The 26,955-nt window shown below is 37.2% G+C and overlaps 1 protein-coding gene across 6 annotated transcripts in view; it reads right to left on the bottom strand.

Moving 5' to 3' along the window:
- BMPR1B (bone morphogenetic protein receptor type 1B) overlaps positions 1-26,955 on the bottom strand; it is a 399,677-nt gene that overhangs the window by 279,620 nt on the left and 93,102 nt on the right. For 3 of the 6 annotated variants that reach the window (XM_063663922.1, XM_063663921.1, XM_063663925.1), the window contains exon 2: positions 7,434-7,503. The exons of the other annotated variants lie outside the window; for them this stretch is intronic. The gene's annotated coding sequence lies outside the window, so the exon portion shown is untranslated. The remainder of the gene's footprint in view (positions 1-7,433; positions 7,504-26,955) is intronic. 6 annotated transcript variants of the gene reach the window in all.

Genomic DNA, 26,955 nt, shown 5'->3' with positions numbered 1-26,955 from the left:
ATAAACAAACAGCTCTGGACTAGAATCCAGCTGATACAGTTCTCTCATCAGTCAAAGAAGGGAGGTGAGCTCAGTCACTTTTTGAAGTCTATTTTCAAGGCTCTCTGGGATGACGCCTGGAAAGGCAGATGAGTAGAAAGAACCCTGCACTGAGAACTGGGTGCAGGCTAAAAACACAAGGGAATTCAGGGAAGGAAACACACACACACACGCACACACACACACACGAAAGAAAAGGTCACTCTTTTTGATAATTCAGCCTGGGGCTAGTTCTGATCCTACCTCTAAGCATTCTGAAGGTGAATCAGTTTGCACTGCCAACCAAATCAGAGCAATGATAATGTTGTAAACCATGAATTCCTACATTTGAAATCACGAAAACTGATAAACAATCTTTACAAAAAACAATTAATTCTACTTCTATCCCATGGTCCAGAAGGAGATCTGAAGACCCTCCCTATGAAAATCACAAACACTGTATCTTTCAAAAGTACTATAAGTCAGACTGACCTGAATTCAAATCTCCACCCTACCAATTCTAGCTGGCTTAACCTGCATCAGGTAAGTAAAGTCTCTGATTCTGATTTTCTTCATCTGCAAAAAGAGGACTATAAAATCTCCTCTGCTTTAAAGAGTTATTGACAAGATAAGATGAAACAACATATGCTGAGGGCTTAGCACAGTAGAAGGCAGCTATACCAAACACCACCACCAGAGGTGAAAGGCAAAATCACAATTTTCAGCTAAATATTTATGTTATTTCTACCCCTGTTCCTCACTCTCAAGCTAAACTTTGACGAGAGAAAAAGTTTCTTGTTTCCAAGATAAGGCAAAGCTATACTTGTTCCCATATGAAAACATAAAATATATTTAGTGAAAGAATTGTTCTTGCATCCTAGAAGAGAAAAAACACAAAAGACTATCATGTTCCCTCTGAATGCTATGAAGAAAATATTCCTCTATGGAAGGGGAAATAATTTTTTTAATTAAAAAATCCATGGAAAGATGTCATCCTCCTCAATCCTTCCATGGAAAAACAAAAGAAAAAAAAAGAGTGAGGGGGACAGTAGCATAGGAACCTTTTTCATGCCAGTATTTCCAAACTGGCTGTCCATTAGATTCCCTACACAGCTTTTCACACATTCTTGAGTTTGAAATCCAGAATCACAATCTTTCAGAGATGAGAATCGGGTATTTTCCAAAGCCTCATTAATTTAGTCAGGTGCATAGCCAGGGTTGAGACACTGTCTTATCCCTAAGTCTTTCCTTTCACTTATAAACCACTATAGGATAGCTCAGCCAAATTAACAAAGATTATTTTTAGAGCTAAAAGGCAGCTTAGCCATCAGATGAGGTGAAACCAATAGCCTTATTTTATGGCTGAAGAAAAAAAGGCCTAGAAAGGTTGAAATATTAGGCCAGGTGCAGTGGCCCATGCCTGTAAATCCCAGCACTTTGAGAGACCAAGGCGGGAGAATCACCGAGGTCAGGAGTCTGAGACCAGCCTGGCCAATATGATGAAACCCCGTCTCTACTAAAAATACAAAAATTAGCTGGGTGTGGTGGCACACACCTGTACTCCCAGCTACTCAGGAGGCTGAGGCAGGAGAATCACTTGAACCTGGGAGGTGGAGGTTGCAGTGAGCTGAGATCACACCACTGCAATCCAGCCTGGGTGACAGAGTGGACTGCAAAAAAAAAAAAAAAAGTTGAAATATTAAACACTTGCCCCAGCCTAGAACTTGAACCCAGCTCCTCTCATTGCCAAATTTTTCTGCTGAAGATCACCTATGCAGTAACTTGCCGAGGACACACGACCTGAATCTATTCATGAGGAAACACCAAAACCAAAACAAGAAACATTCTTCTAAATAGGCATGTGTTTGTGGGGGAGAGGCCCTATATCCTTCAACAATAGTAATGTTACAGCCAAATTCACAGAGATAGTAAGCAGAATGGGGGTTGCCAGGGACTGAGGGGACTGGAAAATGGAGTTAGAAGGTACAGTTTCAGTTGCAGAAGATGAAAATGTTCTGGAGATGGATGATGGTAATGGTACAAGAATGTAAACATACTGAATGCCACAGAACTACATACTTGAAAATGGTTAAAATTGTCCATTTTATGGTATACACATTTTGCCACAATAAAAAATGGCAAAATATTATGCAAGGTAAAACTTTAGAATTATGATGTTGCATCTTTTCCACACACAAGAATTTTCTGACTTTAAAAGTTGATTAAAATACTTTAGGGCTGGACCCGGTGGCTCAGGCCTATACTCTCAGCACTTTGGGAGGCCAAGGACGGCCAATCACTTGAGATCAGAAGTTCAAGACCAGCCTGGCTAAAATGGTGAAACCCTGTCTCTACTAAAAATATAAAAATTAGCCGGGCGTGGTGGCACGCCTGTTATCTCAGCTACTTGGGAGGCTGAGGCATAGAATCGCTTGAACCTGGGAGGCGGAAGTTGTAGTGAGCCATGATTGCATCACTGCACTCCAGCCTGGGTGAGAGTGAAACTGTCTCAAACAAAAAAAAAAAAAAAAAAAAAATTTAATGGTCAGGCGCAGTGATTCATGCCTGTAATCCCAGTACTTCAGGAGGCCAAGGCAGGAGGACTGCTTGAGCTGAGAAGTTCGAGACCAGCCTGGGCAACACCGTACGATCCCATCTCTACAGAAAAACAAAACAAAATTACTCCGAGGTGGTGGTGTGTGCTTGTAGTCCCTGCTACTCAGGAGGCTGAGGTGGGAGGACTGCTGCCCAGGAGGTTGAGGCTGCAGTGAGCTATGATCGTGCCACTGTACTCCAGCCTAGGCATCAAAGGGAGACCTTGTCTCAAAATAAGTAAAATAAAAAGTAAAAATAAAAATATATCATTTTAATGCATTGTTTTTAGGGCATATTTGCTGTCCTGCCTTGAATTTATGGAGACAAGTTAGAAGTACAGTACTCTGAAACTCTGCCAATTCATGAATGAGAACCAACCAAAGATATATAATTCTTCAGCTCTAGGGCCATCCTGCTAGGAAAATTCTATTTTTTAGTAAATGAGAAACACACATTTACTTAGCAGCATGTTGCATGTTTTTTAAAAAGTCAAAAATTATGAATAAAATAATAATAATTTGTATTATTGTCATTGTATATAATAAGATGTTCCATAAAAATATTTTGTTATGATAATCACTTCTCTTAGATACTGGATGAATACCACAAATAACAAATCTATAACTAATTAAATTCAAATTTAGTCTAGGAATTCCAAACAATCCATATGGTTGGTATAACCACAGTATTTTCAGTATACATTGTTTTTTTTCTTTTAAAGTATCAAACTTTGTATTAAAAACTGATTTTTCACTGTGTAGTATAGTCTTGCCCATATGCACACCAATTTAATGATACAAATATATCATGAGATATAGTTATTAAACAAAATATTTTTCTACTTCTAATTCTATAATAATGGGGAAAAAATTTAAAGATCTCCTGGACCAAACAACAGGAAAAGAAAAATCACCGGATACTAGAAAAATAAGAATCAAATGTATTTTATTTATTTTTATTTTTATTTATTTTTGAGACGGGGTCTCGCTCTGTCACCCAAGCTGGAGTACAGTGGTACTAACACAGCTCACCGTAGCCTCAACCTCTGAGCTCAAGTGATCCTCCTGCTTCAGCCTCCTGGAGTAGCTGGGACAACAGGCACACCCCAGCACACCTGGCTAATTTTAAAAAAAAATTTTATAGAGACCAGGTCTAGCCATGTTGCCTAAGCTGGTTTCAAACTTGTGGGCTCTAGCAATTCCTCCTGCCTTGACCTCCCAAAGAATCAAATTTACACACTGAAATAAATCCAAATGCTCTCCTTGACACTTTTCATTAATACCTTAAACATTTTAAGAGTCCCTTGTTCTGTTCTATTCTACCAGGAAGTATAAGGTACTGCTAAAGAGCATAGGATTTACAATCATATGACCAGTTCAAATACCAGCTCCACCATTTACTTGCTGGATTATCTTACATAGGTTACTCAATCTTGCCTTGCCTTAGATTCCTCATTTACAATCACTACCTAAGATTGTTAGGAAGAGTGAATGACAAAATAGATCCAGAAACATACCACATAACTCATCTATTTTTGCTATTTAAATTGTCATTTTTCTAAATCTGGAAATGAGAAGAAATTATAATAGGAGATATACCTAATGCTAAATGACGAGTTAATGGGTGCAGCACACCAACATGGCACATGTATAGTAACAAACCTGCACGTTGTGCACATGTACCCTAAAACTTAAAGTATAATAAAAAAAGAATAAAAACAAAAAAGAAGAAATCTATTAAACCTGCCTGCATATGCAATGTGAAACTGCTATACTGCAATAAATTCATTAAAATAGAGGGTAAATAAATGGTAGAAATATTAGATATAAATGACAGTCAAAGAGCTGATCATCTTAATTACATAAGGAGGTCATACAAATTAGTAATAAACTAAAACTGTAATCGACAAACTGGCAAACACATGAACTGGGAACTCACAGAAGATGAAATACAAATGCCTAATAAGCATATCAGAAGTTAAAAAAAAAAAAAAAAAGGCAGAACCCATTAAATGAAATGTATGGGAGGCCACTGGTTTGGACTGAGCTTCTGCACTAGGCCCTATATACCAGACAAGACCAAAATGGAGTCACTCAGAATGCAGTCATTATGTGGCTGGGAGCCACATAATCAAACTGAACTTTGAAATGGGCCTGTTTTCAGAAAAAAAATTAGGAGATGCACAGCAGCCAATGAGGAGGAGCCTAGTTTACCTGGGCCAGTGTAACAAGAAAGTCCTCTCTGTTTTAATTCTATAAGGAAAGTTACTTTGAAATGACCAATTCGCTTTTCATTTCCTGTTTCTGCTTTCTTCAGCCCTTTCTGGCCTATAAAAATAACGTCCTCTGCTCAGCTCATGGGCGCACCTTTTCTAAATGTTTAGATGAGATGCTACTGATTCATGAATTGCTAATAAAAACCTAGTATCTTTAAACTAAATTTGTTGCAATTTTGGTTTTTAAGAAACCTTAGAAGGAATTAAAAAATAGCATATTAAAACAATGGAAACCAGTCCCCTCTATGCTCCTGAAACAAATATTAGTCATACAGCATTGCTGAAAGTAATTTTGCAATATGCTTAAAGAGCCTTTAAAAATATTCTCATTCCTTGATCTAATTATTCCACTGTCAGGAATGTATCCTAGAAATAAAACCTGAAATAATAAAATATAAGATGATACAAGATGGTAGAGCCATTACAATTTTTTTTATAAGACCATTCATCAATATAGGCAATACAATTCCAATTTAAATGCATATACACACACACATGCACACGTGCACACACACAAACACAGGAAATATAAAAGTGCTGTTATTGAAGTAGTGTAATTTACCTTTTGCTACCAAATTTGTCTAATAAGCATAGATTATTTTCACTAATAAAAATACTGTTTTAATTATTCTATTATCAATAAATATACTTCTAGACATATATAAAATGTATCTCAATGTATTTGATAGTTGATATCTCTGGAAAAATATGTTTGCATTTCAGTTTCTACTTTCCTTGGCCTCACTTTCTTATAGTTTAAAAACTTAATTTACCTGCTGAGCTATTCCCACTGTTCTGGCAAATCTTCAAAAAAACAGACATTATAATTCCTACTGGGGGTAGGGGATGTAGGATCTAGATTAATCTAAATTAATCCTAAAACGTATTTCCAGAGAAAGGTGCCTGTAGGCACCCGCTCGCTCTCTCTTTGCAGAGCCTAGTGCACAGGCAGTGGTTTTCTCTGCTTTCCGATTTACTTCAGTTCACTAACAGGAAATGCCAACCCTAAGGCCAAACCATCTGACTGGTTCTCTAACCCCATCCCAACTCCTGGTAAAAGGCCCCTTTCCTCTGGGGTTAATTTCTGATCCCATCAACAACTGGAAGCATGACTCAAAAATGAACAAAACCTTTTCCAAACCCCTCACCCTGGTAGGAAGGTTCCTGATGCCCTGCCCCACACTTCAGATGCTAACCTTTGGAAAGAGACAGCAACCCAAATCAAGACCAATTATTTCTGGCTTACTCCCCAACCATCTCTCTCCATGAAGAAAATTCTATGATTCTGATACGTGAATCAATGTGAGTTTTTACGCACAGTGGCATAATATGTGCCCCAACTGAAACTTACTATGCTGAAAATTTAACTTCACAACACTTAGCCAGGGGAAAAAAATATATATTGTGTTTACAGCCCCGAAAGGAGTAACGCTAATACTTGTAAAGTACATTATTTCTGCTTTCTTAATTAAAATTATGCTACCATCTTTTAATATGGTTATTTTTAAGCAAGCAATGAAATATTTTATAAATATGCAAAAGTAAGTTTCTGAAAACTTTACTGAGTAGATTTATAAGGATTTAAAGTACAAAAATTTTTGATAGAGTTCACTGGAGTAAAGTCAAACCCATTAAGAAGTGTAACATGTATTCATCCTACATTTGTTCATGTGTTATTAGAAAAGATATATCAAAAGTAAAGCACATCCTCCCATCATTATTATGAGCCAGTTCAAATTGTTCAAATAGTATTATAGGTTTTCAGTATAGCACTGAAGTAAAGATCAGGAGGTCTCAATGTAATTCCAACTCTACCACTTACTACATAATCCTGGGCAATTTTCTTAATTTTCCAATGCTTCAGTTTTAACATCTATACAATGGGAATATTAACAGAACAGTTTTCACAGACTGGTGAAGAACAAATTGAATTCATTTAAAGCATTCGTAATAGCATTTGAACACTGTAGCACACTATAAAAATAGCTATAATAAGAGCAAATGCTTAGAAAAGAGTCTCCAAGTTAACGTTCACTAATATACGTGGGTCAGAGGTAGGGCCTCTGAAGTCCACACCACCTGTTTCACATTTGCCCTCTAAAATGAGTGACACCAACTAGAACTATCAGCATGAAAAGTATAATGGATGGATTTGCTTTCAAATGGCCTAATTTTGTAATCTAGTTTGTATTAACCTGAACATGTTATCGTGATGATATCAGCAATGGTTGGTAAAAGGTTATTACCAAGTATGTAAATGTTTGAGGAACAGACTAAGTGTGTAGGCCAACATTTCAAATGAAAAGCACAAGTTACTTTCTCATTATAGAACAAATCCACATCCACTTTGTCATGCTGATTTACACCAGTTTCCTTATCTTATGTGTTTTTACTGATAACTAAAGGAACAACTGTAGATTCCATTCATCTTATAAAATGTATTATCTTTCTGTTAACTTCAGCATACCACAAAGTCAGAATGTCAAAAAGCAGTGACGATGCCTACCAAACATCTCAAATTATTTAATAATTACTATGAACTTACCTTTATCAACAAGGCATGAAACGACCTTCCTTTCCTTTCACATCTAAGAAAGAGTAGGCTGAACTCCACCCTGTCAACAAAGAGACAAAAACTGAATTGCTATTTGTGGCTTGAGAAAGGTTTATTATTATTTACCAGTTCAAATGCAGAATCATGGTAATACATAATGGAATTGGGGGATGGGGGGGATTACAGTTCTTCCGTTTTTTTCTTTTGAGACGGAGTCTCGCTCCATCGCCCAGGCTGGAGTGCAGTGGCGCGATCTTGGCTCACTGCAAGCTCCACCTCCCAGGTTCACGCCATTCTCCTGCCTCAGCCTCCCAAGTAGCTGGGACTGCAGGTGCATGCCACTACGCCTGGCTAATTTTTTGTATTTTTAGTAGAGACGGGGTTTCACCGTGTTAGCCAGGATGGTCTCGATCTCCTGACCTCGTGATCCGCCCACCTCGGCCTCCCAAAGTGCTGGGATTACAGGCATGAGCCACCACGCCCAGCCTCATTTGTTATTATTAATAGAAAAGATATACCAAAAATAAAGCACATCTTCCCATGATTATTAAGAACCAGTTCAAATTGTTAAAACAGTATTACAGGTTTTCATTATAGCACTGTAGCAGAGATCAAGAACACCTCAAAGTTCTAACTTTTGGTGTAATTTTTAACAAAGTTCTAACTTTTTACTATAGCACCTCAAAGTTCTAACGTTTGAGCTCCTAGCTTATGAATAAGAGAAAATATAATATTCCATATAACAGAATTACAGACACCATATGATGTTTCTCTGGTATCTTTCCAAAAAGAAGCAAATACTAAGTCTTACTAGACTTACAGTCTGGGGATGTTACTTAGTGCAACAATTTTGATACTTAAATGCTAGCCACAGATTTTTTTTTTTTTTTTTTTGAGATGGTGTCTCACTCTGTTGCCCAGGCTGGACTGCAGTGGCGCAATCTCAGCTCACTGCAAGCTCTGCCTCCCGGGTTCACGCCATTCTCCTGCCTCAGCCTCCAGAGCAGCTGGGACTACAGACGCCCGCCACCATGCCCGGCTAATTTTTTGTATTTTTAGTAGAGACCGCATTTCACCATATTGGTCAGGCTGGTCTTGAACTCCTGACCTCAAGTGATCTACCTGCCTTGGCCTCCCAAAGTCCTGGGATTACAGACAGGCATGAGCCACTGCACCTGGCCAATAGCCACAGATTTTAAGAGTTAATATATAAACTGACTTTGATCTATACATTTTTCTAATGAAGTTTACTTACTAAAAAATAGAAAGCAAAAGATAATCAGATTTCTATAGCCTTTTGTTAGTATTCACATCACCAATACCCTCTTCTACTAAAATTTATAAATCACAATTAGATTTTAATTAGATATAAAATATATTTTTCTATATTTATATATTCTCCATGATTTCCATAGTTTCCAAAACATAAACAAAAAGAGACACAAGCTTAAAGGAGAAGACTGAAAGCAGTATGGCTGTGGTAGTCAAATTAAAAAGTCAAAAATAAGACTATAGCAACACTTTTCATTCTAAAAATAGAATTATATGACCCAGCAATTCCACTGTTGGATATATAATCCAAAGAATTGAAAGCAGAATCTCAAAGAGATATTTGCACACCCATGTTCACTGCAGTATTATTCACAATAGTAAAAAGCTGAAAACAACCCAAATGTCCATTGAAAGATAAATGGATAAAACAAAATGTGGTATGTGTGTGTGTGTGTATATATATATATATACACACATATACACACACATATATATAAAATATTTAGCCTAAAGAAGGAAATCCTGTCACATGCTACAAGATGGATGAACCTTGAAGACATCATGCTAAGTAAAATAAGCCAGTCACTACAAGACAAACACTGTATGATTCCACTTACATGAGGTATCTAAAGTAATCAAGCTCAAACGAACAGAAAGAAGGTAGAATGGTGGCTGCCAGGGACTTGAAGAAAAGAAAATAGGGCTTGTGGCTTAATCCAGAGTTTCAGGTCTGCAAGATGAAAAAGTTCTGGAAATCTACTGCACAATAATGTGAATATACTTAACACAGCTGAACAGCACTTAAAAATGGTTAAGATAGTAAACTTTATGTTACATGTATTTTACATTAATTTTTTAAATGCAATAAGACACATAACACACAGGAAGATAGAAGTAAGAATTCATGGTCGGGCTGGGCACGGCAGCTCACACCTGTAACCCCAGCACTTTGGGAGGACGAGGTGGGCAGATCACGAGGTCAGGAGATCGAGACCATCTTGGCCAACATGGTGAAACCCCATCTCTACTAAAGAAATACAAAATATTAGCTGAGCATGGTGGTGCACGCCTGTAGTCCCAGCTACTTGGGAGGCTGAGGCAGGGGAATCGCTTGAACCCAGGAGGCGGAAGTTGAGGTGAGCTGAAATCGTGCCACTGCATTCCAGCCTGGCGACAGAGTGAAACTCCGTCTCAAAAAAAAAAGAATTCACAGCCTTGAAGTATGGGTAAGATTTATCAAAGCAGAAACAGAGATGGAAAATCCTGGTACAAGATTCAATCTGCAAAAAGTCATCTCCAAACGATGAAGGAAAAAAGCAAAAATTCAGGTAAACAACCACCTAATAGAAGAGTAACTCAGATAAAACTAGAAAGGCAAATTGAGGGTCGTTCAGTAAGGTGGTCAGTACTTAAGGGAGAGTATCCGAAGTCACAGAACAAGTAAAGCTCTGACCATATGGACCGGAGGTGAGAGGAAGTAGTCAGACACCTGTTACAAGTTTTGCTCAATGCTGACCCAGGAAGTCTGGCTTATGGCCAAAAAAAAAAAAATCATATAGAATATTTCTAGATATAGTCCAGGCACATCAGGCAAATGTGAAGTTGTACTTGGGGGCCCTACAGGCAGCTGAATCAGTTGGGTTTCCCATAAAGACATATCCTAGAAAACCTTCAAACCCAGTGTGATTACATTACCTTTAAATTGTATCAAACTGAAATTTCTTCACTCTAAAACTTCTTAGGTGCAGAAATTGCCTCGTACAACTTTCACATCTAAAGTTCAGTTTTATACTCACAGAAAGCATTATGTAAGTAATTGCAAAACAGATAACCATCTTTTACTGCTGAATATTTACATGGGGATATATTAAACACTTGAAATTGGCTGTTGTTTATTTTTGAGACAGGGACTAGCTCAGTCACCCAGGCTGGCGTGCAGTGGCACAGGCTCAAGTGATCCTCCCACCTCAGCCTCCGAAGTACCTGGGACTACAGGCATGCTCCACTGGCATCCAGCATTTTTCTTTGATAATAAAAGAAAAATCTTAAATATCACAAAAACCCAGCAGATTCATCAATTCTTATAAAATATGAAGACAAAATTTCTAATTTCTCATCTGAAAAGGTTTAAAAATTCATACTGCTACTTTAATCAAAGGTTAGAATTTCAAAATTTATATTTCAAACAAATACTTGCAATCATCACTAAATATGTGCTATTGATAGGGGCTTTTATACTCTATTGCTTCTGGGTTTAAAAAATGATTTTGAAAATATTTTTATATGTTTAGAGGATATTTAAAACCAGTTTGCACTTGAAAGCTTTGTCTACAAATATTTACATTTATCTCTATTTAAATTATCATTTTTTTTCTGAATTTCCAAGCCATACTCTAGGGCTTTGCCTTCAAAGCTATAGAAGCTAAAAGATTTTTAAAGTGCTTTCTGAGGTCACAGAGAATGCCAGGGGGCCGGTAAGAGAAAGCAGACCTCACTGCCTGGATGTCAATTTTCCAGCTCCTGGGCACTCGCTCACAAGAGTGCCACAGCTTAAAATGATTATAAAGATAGCATTAAGACAATTAAACAAATTACTTGGAATCAAGAGTACTTAAAACCTATTCCTAACCTGAATAAAAGGTACAACCTTAGAAATTGAGGTAAATTACAGAAAAGTGTTACAACATGAGTAAGCATTCATTTGTTTTCCTTTTGCAATTTAAAATTTTTCGAGCATTCTAGAATCAAACCTTGGGGTATTTCAGCAATGCATACAAACTAAGGAAGGCCTTAAAGTATTTAAGTAATGCATCAACACTCAAAATAGCTTGTATATATAGATAGTAAACTAAGTTGTTGAAAATTGTTTGACTATTCAGTATCCTTACTGGAGCAATCAAACCTTTTCTGTATGTGTTTACCTTGTATTATCTTTTAAAATAATGGAATATTGAAGATCTTATTCTCTAGTATGAAATTGTAAGTGAACAATATAACCAATTATTAAATTCTAGAGTCCAAAAAATTCTAAAGATTCTGATGTAAAATTAAGTTTTTTCTTTTCAAAACAAAAATCCATGGAATATGTGGGGAGAGGGGATATAGATTTCCTTCCTTCTTAGAAAGGGTTTTTAAAGAATAACATGAGTACTTCATAAATCAAGAAACATGACATTGAAAACATATTAACAATCTTGAAGGTGTAAAATACTTATATATAAAATTATGAAATGCATGTGAAGCCTTAAAATAGCAGAAAAGATTAGTAACAGTTCCATGTTCCAAACATGTCCATATTTTTACCATACCAAGACTAATATCTTACTTTACAAAGGATGTACACATTAGCTTATTTAATCCTCATAATAAGCACACAGTACTTTACATATAGCAGAATGCAGAGCAGCAAAGAAACAGGTCTTGGAGTCAGGCAGTCCTTAGGTATGAATTCTAGCTTTATGTTTACTGGCTGTGTGACATTGGGCAAGCTGCTTAACTTCTCTAACCCCTGGTTTTCTCATCTGTAAAATTGGGATAATGCCTGCCTCCAATTTACTACATGAATTAAATAACATAATGCACACGAAGCATTTAACAAAGTACCTCTTACCCCCCCGCCAAAAAAACATCATCATTTACAGATAAGTGTCTGTAATTCAATAAACAGAGTGCACTTGAGAACTTGGGATGTTCAGCTCCTCACCTAAGGCTATTTCCACAGCTCCATAATTGTTTAAGAGCCTACCAAAAGACATCTTCCAACGTTAACGTGGGAAACTCCAAACTCTGTGGCAGGGTAACCTTCTTTGTAACATCTTTGCTTCCAGAGTGAAGTCAGAATCCAACGCAAGACTAAATGCTAGGCAATTATCAATTCATTGTGCTAAGAGGCTAATTTTTGCTGAAGACTACCAAACCCACAGAGAATGTAAACCCATCACAACCAAAACTTTCAGGTTAAGTCTAACATACTCAAGAAAAGTCAAATTAAACAGTAGAACACTAAATCATTTATTATTATTCCCAATTCTCCATTCTCTAAGGCATAATGAAATGAGCAAGAGGACTGAGGGAAATAAAAGCTAAGGATGCTATTAATCCAAAACTTGCACTGATAACTTAGAGCTGACAGTTTCTATTATAGCAGTAACTCCATAACCATCACATGGCAAATAGCATAACCAAGTAAAGATGTTCTCTACCACAAGTGGTAAAACTCTCTCTCTCTCTCTCCTCTCTCTCTCTCTCTCTCTCCCTCTTTCATTAAAACATTTCAAAAAATCTTGGCAGGAAGTAGAGAGAAAGGGAAGTCAATTCACTGAGAGCTCCAACCAGCAAGACACTCCACAGACACAGTGATTAAGAGCTAGTGTATGACTACGAAGGTCCTTGAGAGCCAAAAACCTATTCTTCAAGAGTGCATTCCAAGTTTAGTGCAAGAAAATCATAAAAACAAGCCCAAATACAGCACGAAGTTCACATTGCAAGAACCCCTGTAACATGACTTTTATCCAAAAGTTTAAACGCAAAATTTAGTTAAGACTGATCAGAGTTTATAAAAATAGAATTTTAAAAGGCCATTTAGAACATGAAGATAAATTTTCCTTAAAACCTAACTTCCTTCGCAACTTCTTCTCTAGTATAACTTTGTAAATCTACTGACTACATAGATTTTCAACCCTATTACCCATAAAGTCTGCTAAATATCCCTTGAAAGTACCACTAATAATGTATTCAGTCTAAAAGATATTTGTTATGCTGCACACAAGTATTCAAATATTGACCAGGCCTCAACGGGGAAAGTGGTGCCTCTGTTCCTTACAACCATTCAGCTTTGCATCTTTAGAAAAAATAAGGGCCAAACATACATAAAACATGAGCCATTTTATAAAAACTAAATTTTTAAAAGAAATGCTTACATGATCTCAGGGAAAATAACAAATTAAAATGTTATAGATTATAAAAACTGCATACTTAGAAACACAGTCACATTTTATTTTATAATGAACAGGAGTATTTCAAATTCAAGTACGTCTTTTGAACCCATTTAACATGGATGGAACATACCTCTAATTCAGTCAAACTTAAAAGAAGAAAAAGGAATACTATTGGGTTGAAGTATAGCCCATATGCAAAGCTGAATATTGAAGATACATGTTATCTGAATAGCATAAATATTTAGACAAAGTAGCTCAGATGAAAGAGCTGGCCATATACACTTAAAAGTCTACATTTGATCATTTAAGAGAACCCTCAAAGAAAAAAGAAAAAAGGTATTTCAGCATGTGATCTGGAAGAAATTTTAGCACCACAGGAAATATCTGACTTTCTTCTGGTGCTTAGTAAAATAACGGAAAAGGTTTAAAGAAAAAGAAGTGTAAAATTGTTTTCATACAATATATGAATGATAATTCTAGATTTTAAAAACCTCATGGAAGTTTTATCTTTGACATTTCAGAAAGAGTAAAACAAAAATCAGAAATAGACAAGTAGAAATACAAATTATTATTCTTCCTTTAAAGCAGAGAGAGAGAGAGAGTGTGTGTGTGTGTGTGATAGTAAAATTTAATTCAAACAAATCATGGAGTTTAATTTTAAAAAAGAGGTTCTAGAGAAATTGAAGAAATAGTTTTTGACTGTTTAAGCCCTGTCCTCAGAGCACTCTAACATTTAACTGTTGAATGAGGACTCTATGGAGACACACACTACCATGCAAATAAGCAGTGCCATAGAAGAAACTAGCAGTTACAGAAGAAATTAAGCCACAACATTTAAGCCTTCATGCTGTAGTCTACCAAACTGGGAATACTTTAGATGATATATATGTTATAAAGTGATTAGGTGAACATAAATACTCATCCTGTGCAACACCTTTGATTAATAATAAGTCAAATGTGTTATGCTAAATTCAAACACTTATTTTCATGATCTAGGAATATTTTCACTCTGTTGTTCACAGCCTCAAGCACTGGCATTTGCCTTGCCTTTGCCTGGGATGGCCCTTCCCTCAGATCCAACTGTCCAAACCTGCTCATCCTTCAACACTGGAAACAAAGGACACTTACTGGTCCCTTCCAAGGAAATAGGATTTCATTTGGTCTCCCCACACCCAACTCCAATGACAGTGGGGAGCCCCCTTTTTTGCTGAATAAAAAATTAAGGCATTCAGACACGTAACACCTCTGTAACAGGCTCACATCTGTAATCTCAGCACTCTGGGAGGCCGAGGTGGGTGGATCATTTGAGGTCAGGAGTTCAAGACAAGCCTGACAATATGGTGAAATCCCGTCTCTACTAAAAAAATACAAAAATTAGCTGGGTGGCAGTGGTGCACACCTGTAATCTCAGCCACCTGGGAGGCTGAGGCAGGAGAATCACTTGAGCCTGGGAGGCAGAAGTAGAGGTGAACTAAGATCATCCCACTGCACTCCAGTCTGGGCGACTGAGTGAGACCCTGTCTCAAAAGAAAAAAAAGGAAGAAGTAAGTCTGGGTATGGTGGCTCACACCTGTAATCCCAGCACTTTGGGAGGCGGAGGCAAGAGAACTGCTTGAGCCCAAAACTTCTAGATTAGACTGGGCAACATGGTGAAACCCCATCTCTACTGAAAATACAAAAAAAAAAAAAAAAATTAGCGGGGCACAGGCATGGTGGCACACACCTAATAGTCCCATGTACTTGGGAGGCTGAGGCAGGAGAATCACCTGGGGCCCAGGGGGCTGAGTGAATTGTGACTGCACCACTGCATTCCAGCCTGGGTGGGTGATGGAAGTGAGACTCTGTCTCCAAAAAAAAAAGAAACTGTGATCTTAATATGCAACTAAAACTAATCTTAATACAGTAATTACACAAAAATAAACATTTATTGGGCAATGTGTCAATCACATTTTGAAGGTTATGAAAACTTATGCTTTCCCAAGGGTTCAAAGACCAGTATTTTCAATTTGCTTCAGAAATTGTAAAAAGTTCCATACATCCCAGGGAAACTCTAAAATGTTTTCTTTAGGTTAAATGAAGTCAAAAAGAGAAGAAAACTCACAAAACAGAATCAAAATTAGAGAGACAGGCAGGGAAACTAAACTAAGGCTATTCCAAGGTGAGGCCCTAAGATGTAGGAGGAATAAAGAGGAATAGAAGAACTCAGAATTAAGACAGTAGATGTAACAAGAATTAATGATCTATTCCTAGATTTCTAGTTTAAGCATCTGTGTATCTGGTGATATCACTCAGAAAGATGCCTCTTATCAGTAATAAATTAAAAGAACCAAGCTTGATGATATTGAAAATGAGTGTAAAATTGGATATATTGAGTTTGAGGTGTCTATGGAACACACAAACGTGTTGACCCCTTTTAATAAGGGTCAAGATTTAAGGTGAAAGACTTGCTATATATGCATCTTCCGGAGGCATGCTTGAGAATGGGGTGTCTATCCACAGAAAAGTTAACCATGCTAAAATGAGAGACAGTGGTTTCTTGGAACCTTTAGAACACAAATGTTTAAGAGCCACTAAAAGACCCCAGAGAAGAGAAAGTCATACAAATAAGAGGAGAAGATAAGTGAAAAATGTTATTCATTTAACTAATATTATTGTGTGCTCAATATGGGGCCCTACTGGATACAGGAGACAGGCCAGGGCCTGAAACAAGTGTCCATGGATCTGACAAATCACTGGTCATCAATGACTTGGTGAAAGCATTTCCAGCTACAGACTATAGTGAAATAAACAATGAATGAGGCCAGGCACAGTTGCTCACGCCTGTAATCCCAGCACTTTGGGAGGCCGAAGTGGGCGGATCATGAGGTCAGGAGATTGAGACCATCCTGGCCAACATGATGAAACCCCATCTCTACTAAAAATACAAAAATCAGTCAGGCATCGTGGCGCATGCCTGTAATCCCAGCTACTTGCGAGGCTGAAGCAGGAGAATCGCTTGAACCAGGGAGTCGGAGGTTGCAGTAAGCCGAGATCATACCACTGCACTCCAGCCTGGCGACGCAGTGAGACTCCGACTCAAAAACAAACATACAAACAAAAACAAAAAAGCAATGAATTGGTGGTAAGGAACACAGACAGCCTTTTTCCAGAGGGAGTTACAGCAGCAGGAAGAGGCTGACACTGGACCAGGGAAGGATTTTGGACCGGAAAAGAGATGCTAAAGGAGGAGTTTAGCAGGGACGAAAAAGAGAAGAAAGAGAGAAGACAGACAATATGACTGGAAAAGAGTCTTGTTTCAGGGTGGAGTGGGGAAGATCCTTACGCTGTGAAAGGAAGAAAGGCAGTATCAATATATGGAAATACAAGTGGATGTTGACACGACACAGAAACTGGTGCATGTCTCTGATGACCTCTATTTCCTTGGTCAGAGAAGAGAAATGTTAATCCTCTGAAAATGGATTGCAATATATTGATGGAGAGAGCTTGAGAAGATGGACAGTGACATAACTCCTAAGTAGGAATGAGAAAGATAACATATGGGATAAACAGAATTTTTACTCAGCAACAATCAGCACCTAGAAAGCTAGGGACTATGAATTTATAGTGTCACCAATATACAAAGTTGTCAAACAATCTATGCATTCACCTCTATTCCAAAGGTTTAGGCATAAGCATAGACTTTATGACATGTACTTGTTTGTTTGTCTTGGGGGGTACTCAGTTAAGTAGTATATTCTAAAATCATGCTATGCATCTGAAAACTCCTGACACAAATCAAAAAATCCACTTAACATATTTGATAAGACCGTTATCCTATGCGACCATCATCTCGAAAAAAAAAGCATTTTTCAATGAGTCTGTTATGTAATGCATGTTGTTGTTCTTTCCTCTTAGCAAATAAAAACTGAAAATGAGGATCCATTGCTAGAAATGTTAGATTTCACCCAGAGGCAATGGGAACCATTGAAGGATTTTTAAAGTAGAAAACGGCAGCTGGGAGCAGTGGCTCACGCCTGTAATCCCAACACTTTGCGAGGCTGAGCCAGGTGGATCACAAGATCAGGAGTTCAAGACCAGCCTGGCCAATACAGTGAAACCCCATCTCTACTAAAAATAAAAAAAAATTAACCAGAGGTGGCGGCGAGCGCCTGTAATCCCAGCTACTCAGGAGGCTGAGGCAGGAGAATCGCTTGAACCTGGGAGGTGGAGGTTGCAGCAAGCTGAGATGGAACCACTGTACTCCAGCCCGGGTGACAGAGCAAGACTCCATCTCAAAAAAATTTAAAAAAAAGAAACAGGTTTGTGTTTAGAACTATGTTCTATATTCTTATATTTAATAGATTAAAGTATACATTTATTTTTTCTGAATTAATCTAAAATAAATCCATAAAACTTGAAGATTATTTGTGAGGCCGAAGCGGGCAGACCACAAGGTTGGGAGTTCGAGACCAGCCTGGCCAATACAGTGTAACCCCATCTCTACTAAAAATACAAAATTAGTCAGGCACGGTGGCACATGCCTGTAGTCCCAGCTACTCGGGAGGCTGAGGCAGGAGAATTGCTTGAACCCAGGAGGCGGAGGTTGCAGTGAGCCACGATCACACCACGGCACTTCAGCCTGGGTGACCGAGTGAGACTCCATCTCAGGAAAAAAAAAAAGAAAGAAAGAAAAACTTGAAGATTATTAAAAACCTACATATCATTGCATTCAGGTGTATCATTTCTAAATTATAAAGCAAACCTCCATTTAACCACCAAACTATTCAAATGTTTTTTCATGTGTAATGCAAAAATACATACTGTTAGCCCTCTGTATCTATGGGTTTTACCAACAACAGATTGAAATTTTTTTTTAAAGGGATGGCTGTGTCTGCGCTGAACATGTACAGACTTTTTTCCTTATCATTATTCCCTAAACAATATAGTATAACTATTTACATAACATTTACATTGTATTGGGTATTAAAAGTTTTTACCTTAAGCTTGTGCCTCTTTTTCAACTGCAATGACCTCATATCACCAAGTTGAATCCCTAATCTACAGACAAGAAATTCTAAGAAATTATCGACTTACATACAATTTGTTTTTTAATAAGTACTTGGCCCTTATCAAAAGATCTATTCATAAAAAAAAATACAGAACCATATGGCTTAGAAACAGCAGCTAACAAACATTTCCTTCATATGGAATTCAGGTCACTCTAATATCCAAAATGACTTCCCAATCCTTCCTTGTTCTACCTCCACCTTTCCCTCCTTAAAGAATCTTCTAAATACTATCTTGATGTCAACTTTTTAGTAACTGGAGTTCGGGGTTTTTTAATCCTAATCTTTATGCTGACATCTCTCTCCTACTACCATTATCTCCCACCCACCATGAAGACAATCTGAAACGGGACAGGTTAAAATCCATTCTGGGGTTCTGGCACAGACGACGGGTCTTCTGAAGACTGAATCCCAGTAATTATACTGGTCGAAGCTCAGGCCAGAGACCACTGTTTCTTTACAGTACATATCCCTTGATTTTCCCCACTCAAAATGCTGCTATCTGGAGACATAACCTAATAGACCACTTTTTGTTTTCTTTTGTTTTATAAATAATAGTATATCAGCTAAAATGTATAATAAAGGAACAATTTAAAATTCATCATGTCTATTGGAATCTTCCATTACTTTTAACCCCATTACCAGATACTAGCTACCTGTGTACTGAATGCTGTTCTGACAACCACACATTATTGTGTAGTCATTTAACGAAATGTAACTTCCAACAGGCAAGTATAAAATATCTACTGGCATTAGAAGATGTTGTGCTTATTCAGATACGGTTTCAGGAATGCACCACAGGAGCAACTCTGAAATGTGCAGATGAACCAAAAGATATCTGCCTCTTTCATTTGTATAATTAACACTATTTCTGAAATAAGTTTGAGTCTGGTTCCCATCACATACGATTCAAGTAAATAAAACGCAGCCACATTGCCGCCTAGAACTTAAGAAAAATCATATCATAAAATTGTGTCCACAAGAAAAGTACATTTTAAAATATATTATGTCAAAATGAAACATTAAAGGAAAATACACAACCTAAATTAGAAACCAAATAGCAACTGCAAACTAAATACAGAGGGCTATTTTCTTCACCTTTCACTTTGAACAGCCTGGTAGAAAAGAAAATCCTAGCACTGTTATTCACCACTCTGTTGCCAAGAGCAGTGTTCACTATCCCACTTTACCTCTGGTGGTGACTACCCTCGACTGATATACTCAAGAACCACTTCGAGGCTGGTGAAATGGCTAGAAGCACTATTTCTATTAAACACAAACTTCCTTTTAACTTTTGTTTTAGTTTCAGGGGTACACGTGCAGGTTTGTTCTACAGATAAATTGTGTGTCGTAGGGTTTGGTGTACATATTATTTCATCACCCAGGTAATAAGCATAGGTAGTTTTTTGACCCTCACACTCCTCCCGCATTCCACCATCAAGTAGGCCCCGGTGTCTATTGTTCCCTTCCTTATGTCCATGAGCACTCAATTAAACACAAACCTTTTTTTTGAGACGAGTCTCACTCTTGTTGCCCAGGCTGGAGTGCAGTGGCGCAATCTCAGCTCACTGCAACCTCTGCCTCCAGGTCAAGCGATTCTTCTGCCTCAGCCTCTCAAGTACCTGGGATTTACAGGCACCCACCACCATGCCCAGCTAATTTTTTTTTTTTTTTTTTTTTTTTTGAGATGGAGTCTCACTCTGTCCCCCAGGCTGGAGTGCAGTGGCGCGATCCTCACTGCAAGCTCCACCTCCCGGGTTGACACCATTCTCCTGCCTCAGCCTCCCGAGTAGCTGGGACTACAGGCGCCCGCAACCACGCCCGGCTAATTTTTTGTGTTTTTAGTAGAGACGGGGTTTCACCGTGTTAGCCAGGATGGTCTTGATCTCCTGACCTCATGATCCAACCGTCTCAGCCTCCCAAAGTGCTGGGATTACAGGCGTGAGCCACCACGCCCGGCCCAGCTAATTTTTTTATATTTTTATTGGAGACAGTGTTTTATCATGTTGGCCAGGCTGGTCTCAAACTCCTGACCTCAGGTGATCCACCTCCTCTGGCCTCCCAAAGTGCTAGGATTACAGGCATGAGCCACCATGCCTGGCCTAAACACAAACCTTTTAAACTGAAAATCTTTCATTAAGAAATATGTTTCCAAAATTTATATTTAAATTTGGGGCTGGACGCAGTGGCTCATGCCTGTAATCCCAGCACTTTGGGAAGCAGGTGGCTCTCCTGAGGTCAGGAGTTCGAGACTAGCCTGGCCAACATGGTGAAACCCCGCCTCTACTAAAAACACAAAAAATTAGCCGGGCATGGTGGCGCATGCCTGTAGTGCCAGCTACTCAGGAGGCTGAGGCAGGAGAATCGCTTGAACCTGGGAGATGCGACTGCAGTGAGCCAAGATCGTGCCACTGTACTCCAGATGGGTGACAGAGCAAGACTCCATCTCAAAAAAAACAAAAAAAAATCAGTAATAATTTGGAATCTCCCAAGTCATTGTGTCTTTTTTTTTTTTTAAAGGCTTTTCAAAGTCAAGATTAGGTGTTGGTTGACAGGTACTGTGTGGCATATAGTAAGCACTATGTAATGTTGGCTGCTACTATTATTATTTCTACTGAAATCTATAGTTTCCTTACAACTAAAGTCAAATAATCAGTAAATACAAATTATTCACCACCTGAATAAAACTCAGACTTGGGATGGTAATATTTCATTCAAACAAAGTTCAGAGAATACACAATGTAAAACCTCTGATTACTTCCATTCTATTAACTAAATGCACAACTGAAACTGCAAACACCATCAATCTACTCTGACCTATATCATCATTTCTAAATTTCTCTTTTGGAAAATGGATTAGCTATAACCATAATTTTAAAATCACCACGTGTTTATTGGGTAATCTCTTTTTTCTCAGTTCTATGATAAAAAATATCATAAAGCCTAATTTCTCTAACCTCAAGAAGTTTGCAATCTAGTTTGGTCATATATGTTTTGTATGTTCAGGGACCATGTCTTTGCTCTGACTATAAGAGAAGGATAACATAGGAGGCTTGACCTGGATCTTCACTAATAGTTAGTATTTAGGTAGCTGAGCACAGTGTCTGAGCACAGGTATTCTAGAATCTTGCAGAGGATGGATGGAATACACCAAAGGAAGACTCCATTCTTGGCCAAATACAAACATCATACTGAGTCAGAAAATACTCTCTGATGAAACCAGTAATAGCAAATTCTAATCAGCCTTCAAATACTTGACAATGAATGTAGATATGCACCACACGTTGTCCTAAGTACTTTACATGTATTATCAATTTAATCCTCATAACAGCTCTGAGAGGTAAGCAAGTAATATTATTACCCCAATTTTGCACATCAGAAAACTGAGACACAGAGGGATTAAATAACTTACCCTCAGTCACCCAGCTAGCAAGCAGCAGGACTGGGATTTGAAGCCACCTTAGCAGCAGCATCCTTTATCTTAATCACAGCACTATACTACCTATAACTCTCAAGACCCAGGCAAAAGAGATATACACATATATGAAGGAATACAGAATAAAATGAAAGAAAATGGAATGGGATGGGATCTCATGAAAGAGAAAGACATATAAAAGCCAACTTTTACACGGACTTTGTCCAAGAACCTCTTGTAGGATGCACTGGCACCAGAAATGCCTACATAAGAAGACTCAGCTCTGCCAAGCTCCAAAACAGGTTTTAACATTATAAAACAGTATTTACTATACTATAATCTCAATGCTTATTGACAGGGGAAGCAAACTCCTACAAAAACTAAAAAATAAAAGTTTAATATTTATAAATAGACAATCTTAAAACAAGGAATATCCCTGGCTATAGAGACCAATAGTTACAAACAGGTTCAATCAAAGTACATAAATTGAATCCTTCGGCCTCAGTTTTTAAAAATTTCTTGATGGATATTTAAGCAACCTTATTACATAAAAACTGCTTTTCTAGATTAAGTAAGAAGCAATCCTTATCATCAAGAAATGCCTTCTGTAAGATTACGTATATATGATTCTGTAACATCTGATGACTATTTTGAAAACAGTATTTACTCAACATCTTACTGATGTTTCTGGATCTCTAAGTGCTTCTAAATACTCAGTTTTTGCTCTTCAAGTTTGTAGCATATATCAACCAATTTTCAGACCTACCTAAAGGAGGACCAAAGGTTTTCCCATTAGTGAAAGAATCTCTATATAAAATAAAATAACGGTATCATTAATTTGTTAAATTCTTTCAACCTACAATCCCTCACATCATCTGTAGTAATTCCACCCAGTTTAGGGGAGTGTTAAGGAATAATCTGTGACGAGAAAATGGGGCCAGAAAATTTTGCTTCTCTTACTCCAGTAGGAGAGTTTCACTGAGGAAGGAGAATTTCTAATCAAATCGACAAGTTTTAATAAGTCACTGGTGAAAATCTCCAAAACGATGCTGATCACAATGCAAATCATTAACTGGGCTCCTGGAGACCCAAGAAAAAGAAGACTTTTTTTAATTGGATAAAATGAAAATATTTTACTTTTGAAATTTTAACCATGCCACCCTTTAGTAATTTATATGCAATTAAGTAATCTCCTCAAAGTCTGAGCCAAAATATTACAAAAATATTTTGCTATTTTCATGGACTTCTCAAATATTAAATACTTCATTATCACTGCATATTAACTCTTTTTTTTATGTCTCGTCACAGAGTATTTTAAGATTCATCATCTTTATGCTACCTGGTTTAAGATCTGGCCACAAAACCGCCACCCTACACTGATCGAAGTGTTCAACAAATCAAAAATGCAGGAGTTGACCATATAAGGATTCCAGTGCTTTCTATCTTTATTCTAAAAATACATATGCACAAGATCTTCTGAAATAATGTCTTAACTAGTAAATCAATGTGGGGATTGGGGAAATACTATGTTCCCCTTATACACACTACAGTAAACAAAATAAAACTGGTTTGTTGACTCCACTATTAAAAGCCTCCCTCGTGGGAAGGGAATTGTGTGCTGTAATCTTCAGTTTAAGTCATGAAAAATTAACCTGGATAACTGAAAAGATGGAAAGCGTTTTAAAATTTAAAAGATGGAAATTTTTTTAAAATCCTGTTAAAAAGTAATTCTTTTTTTTTTAAATTATTAAGTAGAACATGCATTTCTTTCAACTTCATTTTACAACTTACAGTGAATACTACCCATTATAACATAAAGAGTCGCCTCTTGAAGCTCAATTCTCTCATCTCCCAATTTAATTGGCTCTAGACAGTCTGATGGGACAACAGTTCAAATTCTTCAAAAAAGGCAAGCATCTAAATCACTTCCAGATCTGCCTCTGATAGTGTAAAAGTCTTGCATTAATAAAATAATTATGGCAATTGTAAATTATGTTGACATGCTTATCTATTAACATAATTGCAAAAACAAAGGTAGTCATCTCTAAAGAAAAAGAGAAAATAGAAAAACAATGTAAACAAAAATTCTTTTGGACTTAATCTCATCTGTGAATAATTAGAAGAATTTAAGTTGATTTGGAAGGGGTGGAGAAAGACTGAGGAGATAGGATTACAGTGTCTTTCACTATGATGTATTAAAAATGAAGTAGAAGTTACAAAGTTTAAACACACATACACATGCACACACCCATACCCTTCAACCATCAACAGCAACTAGCCTACTTGCCCCATTTTTCATTTGATTGGAATTAATACAAATAAGAGTTGTATTCAAACTTTGATTAAAACAAAATGAACAAAAAACAACTATTTTCACTCTTCTTTGACTCAAGATAACTCTTTCCATTTTTTGGTCTATTTGAACTAATTTACAGTTCAGGAGAAACTAACTCATGTATACCACTAAAAATTTGGTCAAAATATCTCTTGCCACATCTTAAAATAAATGCCTATTCCAAAATTCTGTAATAGAAAAAAATTATGGCATGAATTCCATCAGAAGAATGGTTCCATTTTATATCTTCTAATGACTAAGTTTTACAGCCAAATTTATTTTCTATGTTTTTTACTTGCTATATATTTTTATAATAAAAGCATTGCATTTCTATTGAAATTCTTGTTGAGGAAAATTCAGGAGTTACATACAAGCATAAAACAATTCTATTCAGTGATCATTTTAAATTATCTGGTGTATTGGCCAGGTACAGTGGCTCACGCCTGTAATCCCAGCATTTTGGGAGGCCGAAGAGGGCAGATCACGAGGTCAGGAGATCGAGACCATCCTGGCTAACATGGTGAAACCCTGTCTCTACTAAAAATACAAAAAAAAAAAAATTAGCCAGGTATGGTGGCGGGCACCTGTAGTCCCAGCTACTTGGGAGACTGAGGCAGGAGAATAGCGTGAACCCTGCAGGCAGAGCTTGCAGTGAGCCGAGATCACGCCACTGCACTCCAGCCTGGGCGACAGAGCAAGACTCCGTCTCAAAAAAATAAAAAAATAAAAATAAAAAATAAATAATTTGGTGTATTTACTTCCATTTTACATAAACATATGTTTTTCAAAAATATATTTTTTTCATTAACACATTGTTTTCTAAGCTGATATTTAAAGAACATTCTGGGAGATATTAGTATCTATTCCACTAAAAAAACTGTTCTATTGTTTAAAATAGGTATAAGCAAATTTAACAAATGTCTTTTTGAGGACATCTCAGAGCCTATAATGAGCTAACACTTCTTATGCTTTTTCAAGTAATAATAAATGACCTGGGAAGTAAGTCATAATAAATCTGGGTAGCAAGCAGCTTCCCAAATTTATTTCCTACTTAATATATTTATTTTCCTTGTTCATCTGTTAGCTTCCAGCTTGGGAAATGTATAAAGTACATTATATTGGAAGGTTATTCTTATATAAAATTTTTTAAACTAAAATTTTTTAAACCATGATTTTAAGGCCATAAATTATCACATCTAAATATCTTATAGTCCACTAAATTTTTTCCAAATTCTGTTGTCATTTTATATAGATCTTATTATATGTGTGTAACTATTCATTGAAGATAAAGTGCTAACCTTCTACAGAAAATGGTACAAAACTGCCTAAACGGCGACATATTTCACATAGCACCTTTTCACTGAACTTGTATCAAAAGTATGTTGTCATTTGCTTAAATATTTGTTAATTTGGCACATTTTCTTAAATATTTGTTAATTTATTTTAATTTGCACTTATTTGCATAAGAGTAAGGCCGTATTTTTTTCATATCTTATCAGCCATTTGCATTTATCTTTCTCAGACTGGATTTCAGTTCTCTCTCCTCCATACTTTTTGATCTCATTCTTTTCATTTCTTGATCCTTCTCTTGAAATCTGAAAGAGTTCCTGAAGCAGACTCTTTACTTCAGATTTAGTTTTTAAAATCATGAATTTTTTCTTGCCCCCTCTGCAGATGTGTGTCCAAACCTGTTTTAGTGTTCCTTGCAATCTTCCCAAACCTTTAGAGAAGCAGTCTGTTCTCCTTAGAGCTCTTTGCTGAAGTTTCATAAATATCATATCTTCTACCTTCTGTTATGCTAAACTGTTTTCTAAGTGTTCTAGTCATTACAAATAGTTCAAAAAATGTGCTTTCCTCTTGCATCTTTAGGATGATAGGCCCTCACCTGGTATAGTTTTCTAAATTAGGTCCCAAGTTGTTTGGAATCTATTGCCTTTCTGTAATGATGATGGCATCTACCACGAAACAGGTTTGGCCTGTTCATTATGCCCTTAGTTGATTATAGACATCCCTTTTCAATGCTATAGCAAGAACGTAGAAAGATATGAAGAGTTAGAAGCCCAGTTGTCAGTGACTGTGATCCATTCATTTAAAGCTGGTCTTCTGGACTGCAGCAGGACCTTCTTGTTACATATTGTTAATCAGCAAAAGGAGCACTTGAAAACTAAAATGCCTACCATTGAGTTCTCTGTCCCCACCTTGAGCCCTTTACAGGAGGAAACCCCCTCCTTTCAGGATGCAGTAGTCAGCTGCTCCCCCTCTCCCAGGTTCTTGCTGTTTTCTATGACTTACAGCTGCTGGCTGGCTGGAGAAAGACATAAGAAGAGAATGGAGACATATGGAACAGGAGGTCAGGAGGTGGCATGAGTGATGGTAATGCTATAGCGTCCTCAGAAAAACGGCACCCCTGCAGCAGATGGAAGGCTGCCCAGTTTTCTAGCTGTTAAAAGATCATGGGTCTCTGAGCAAGCAGCAGATGTTATCAAAAACAACAACAACAACAAAAACT

The sequence above is a fragment of the Pongo pygmaeus genome, chromosome 3, assembly GCF_028885625.2.
Source record: "Pongo pygmaeus isolate AG05252 chromosome 3, NHGRI_mPonPyg2-v2.0_pri, whole genome shotgun sequence".
In the NCBI taxonomy this organism is placed as follows: domain Eukaryota; kingdom Metazoa; phylum Chordata; class Mammalia; order Primates; family Hominidae; genus Pongo; species Pongo pygmaeus.
Note: the sequence above shows the minus strand (reverse complement) of the source record. Positions and strands in the feature narration are given on the sequence as shown.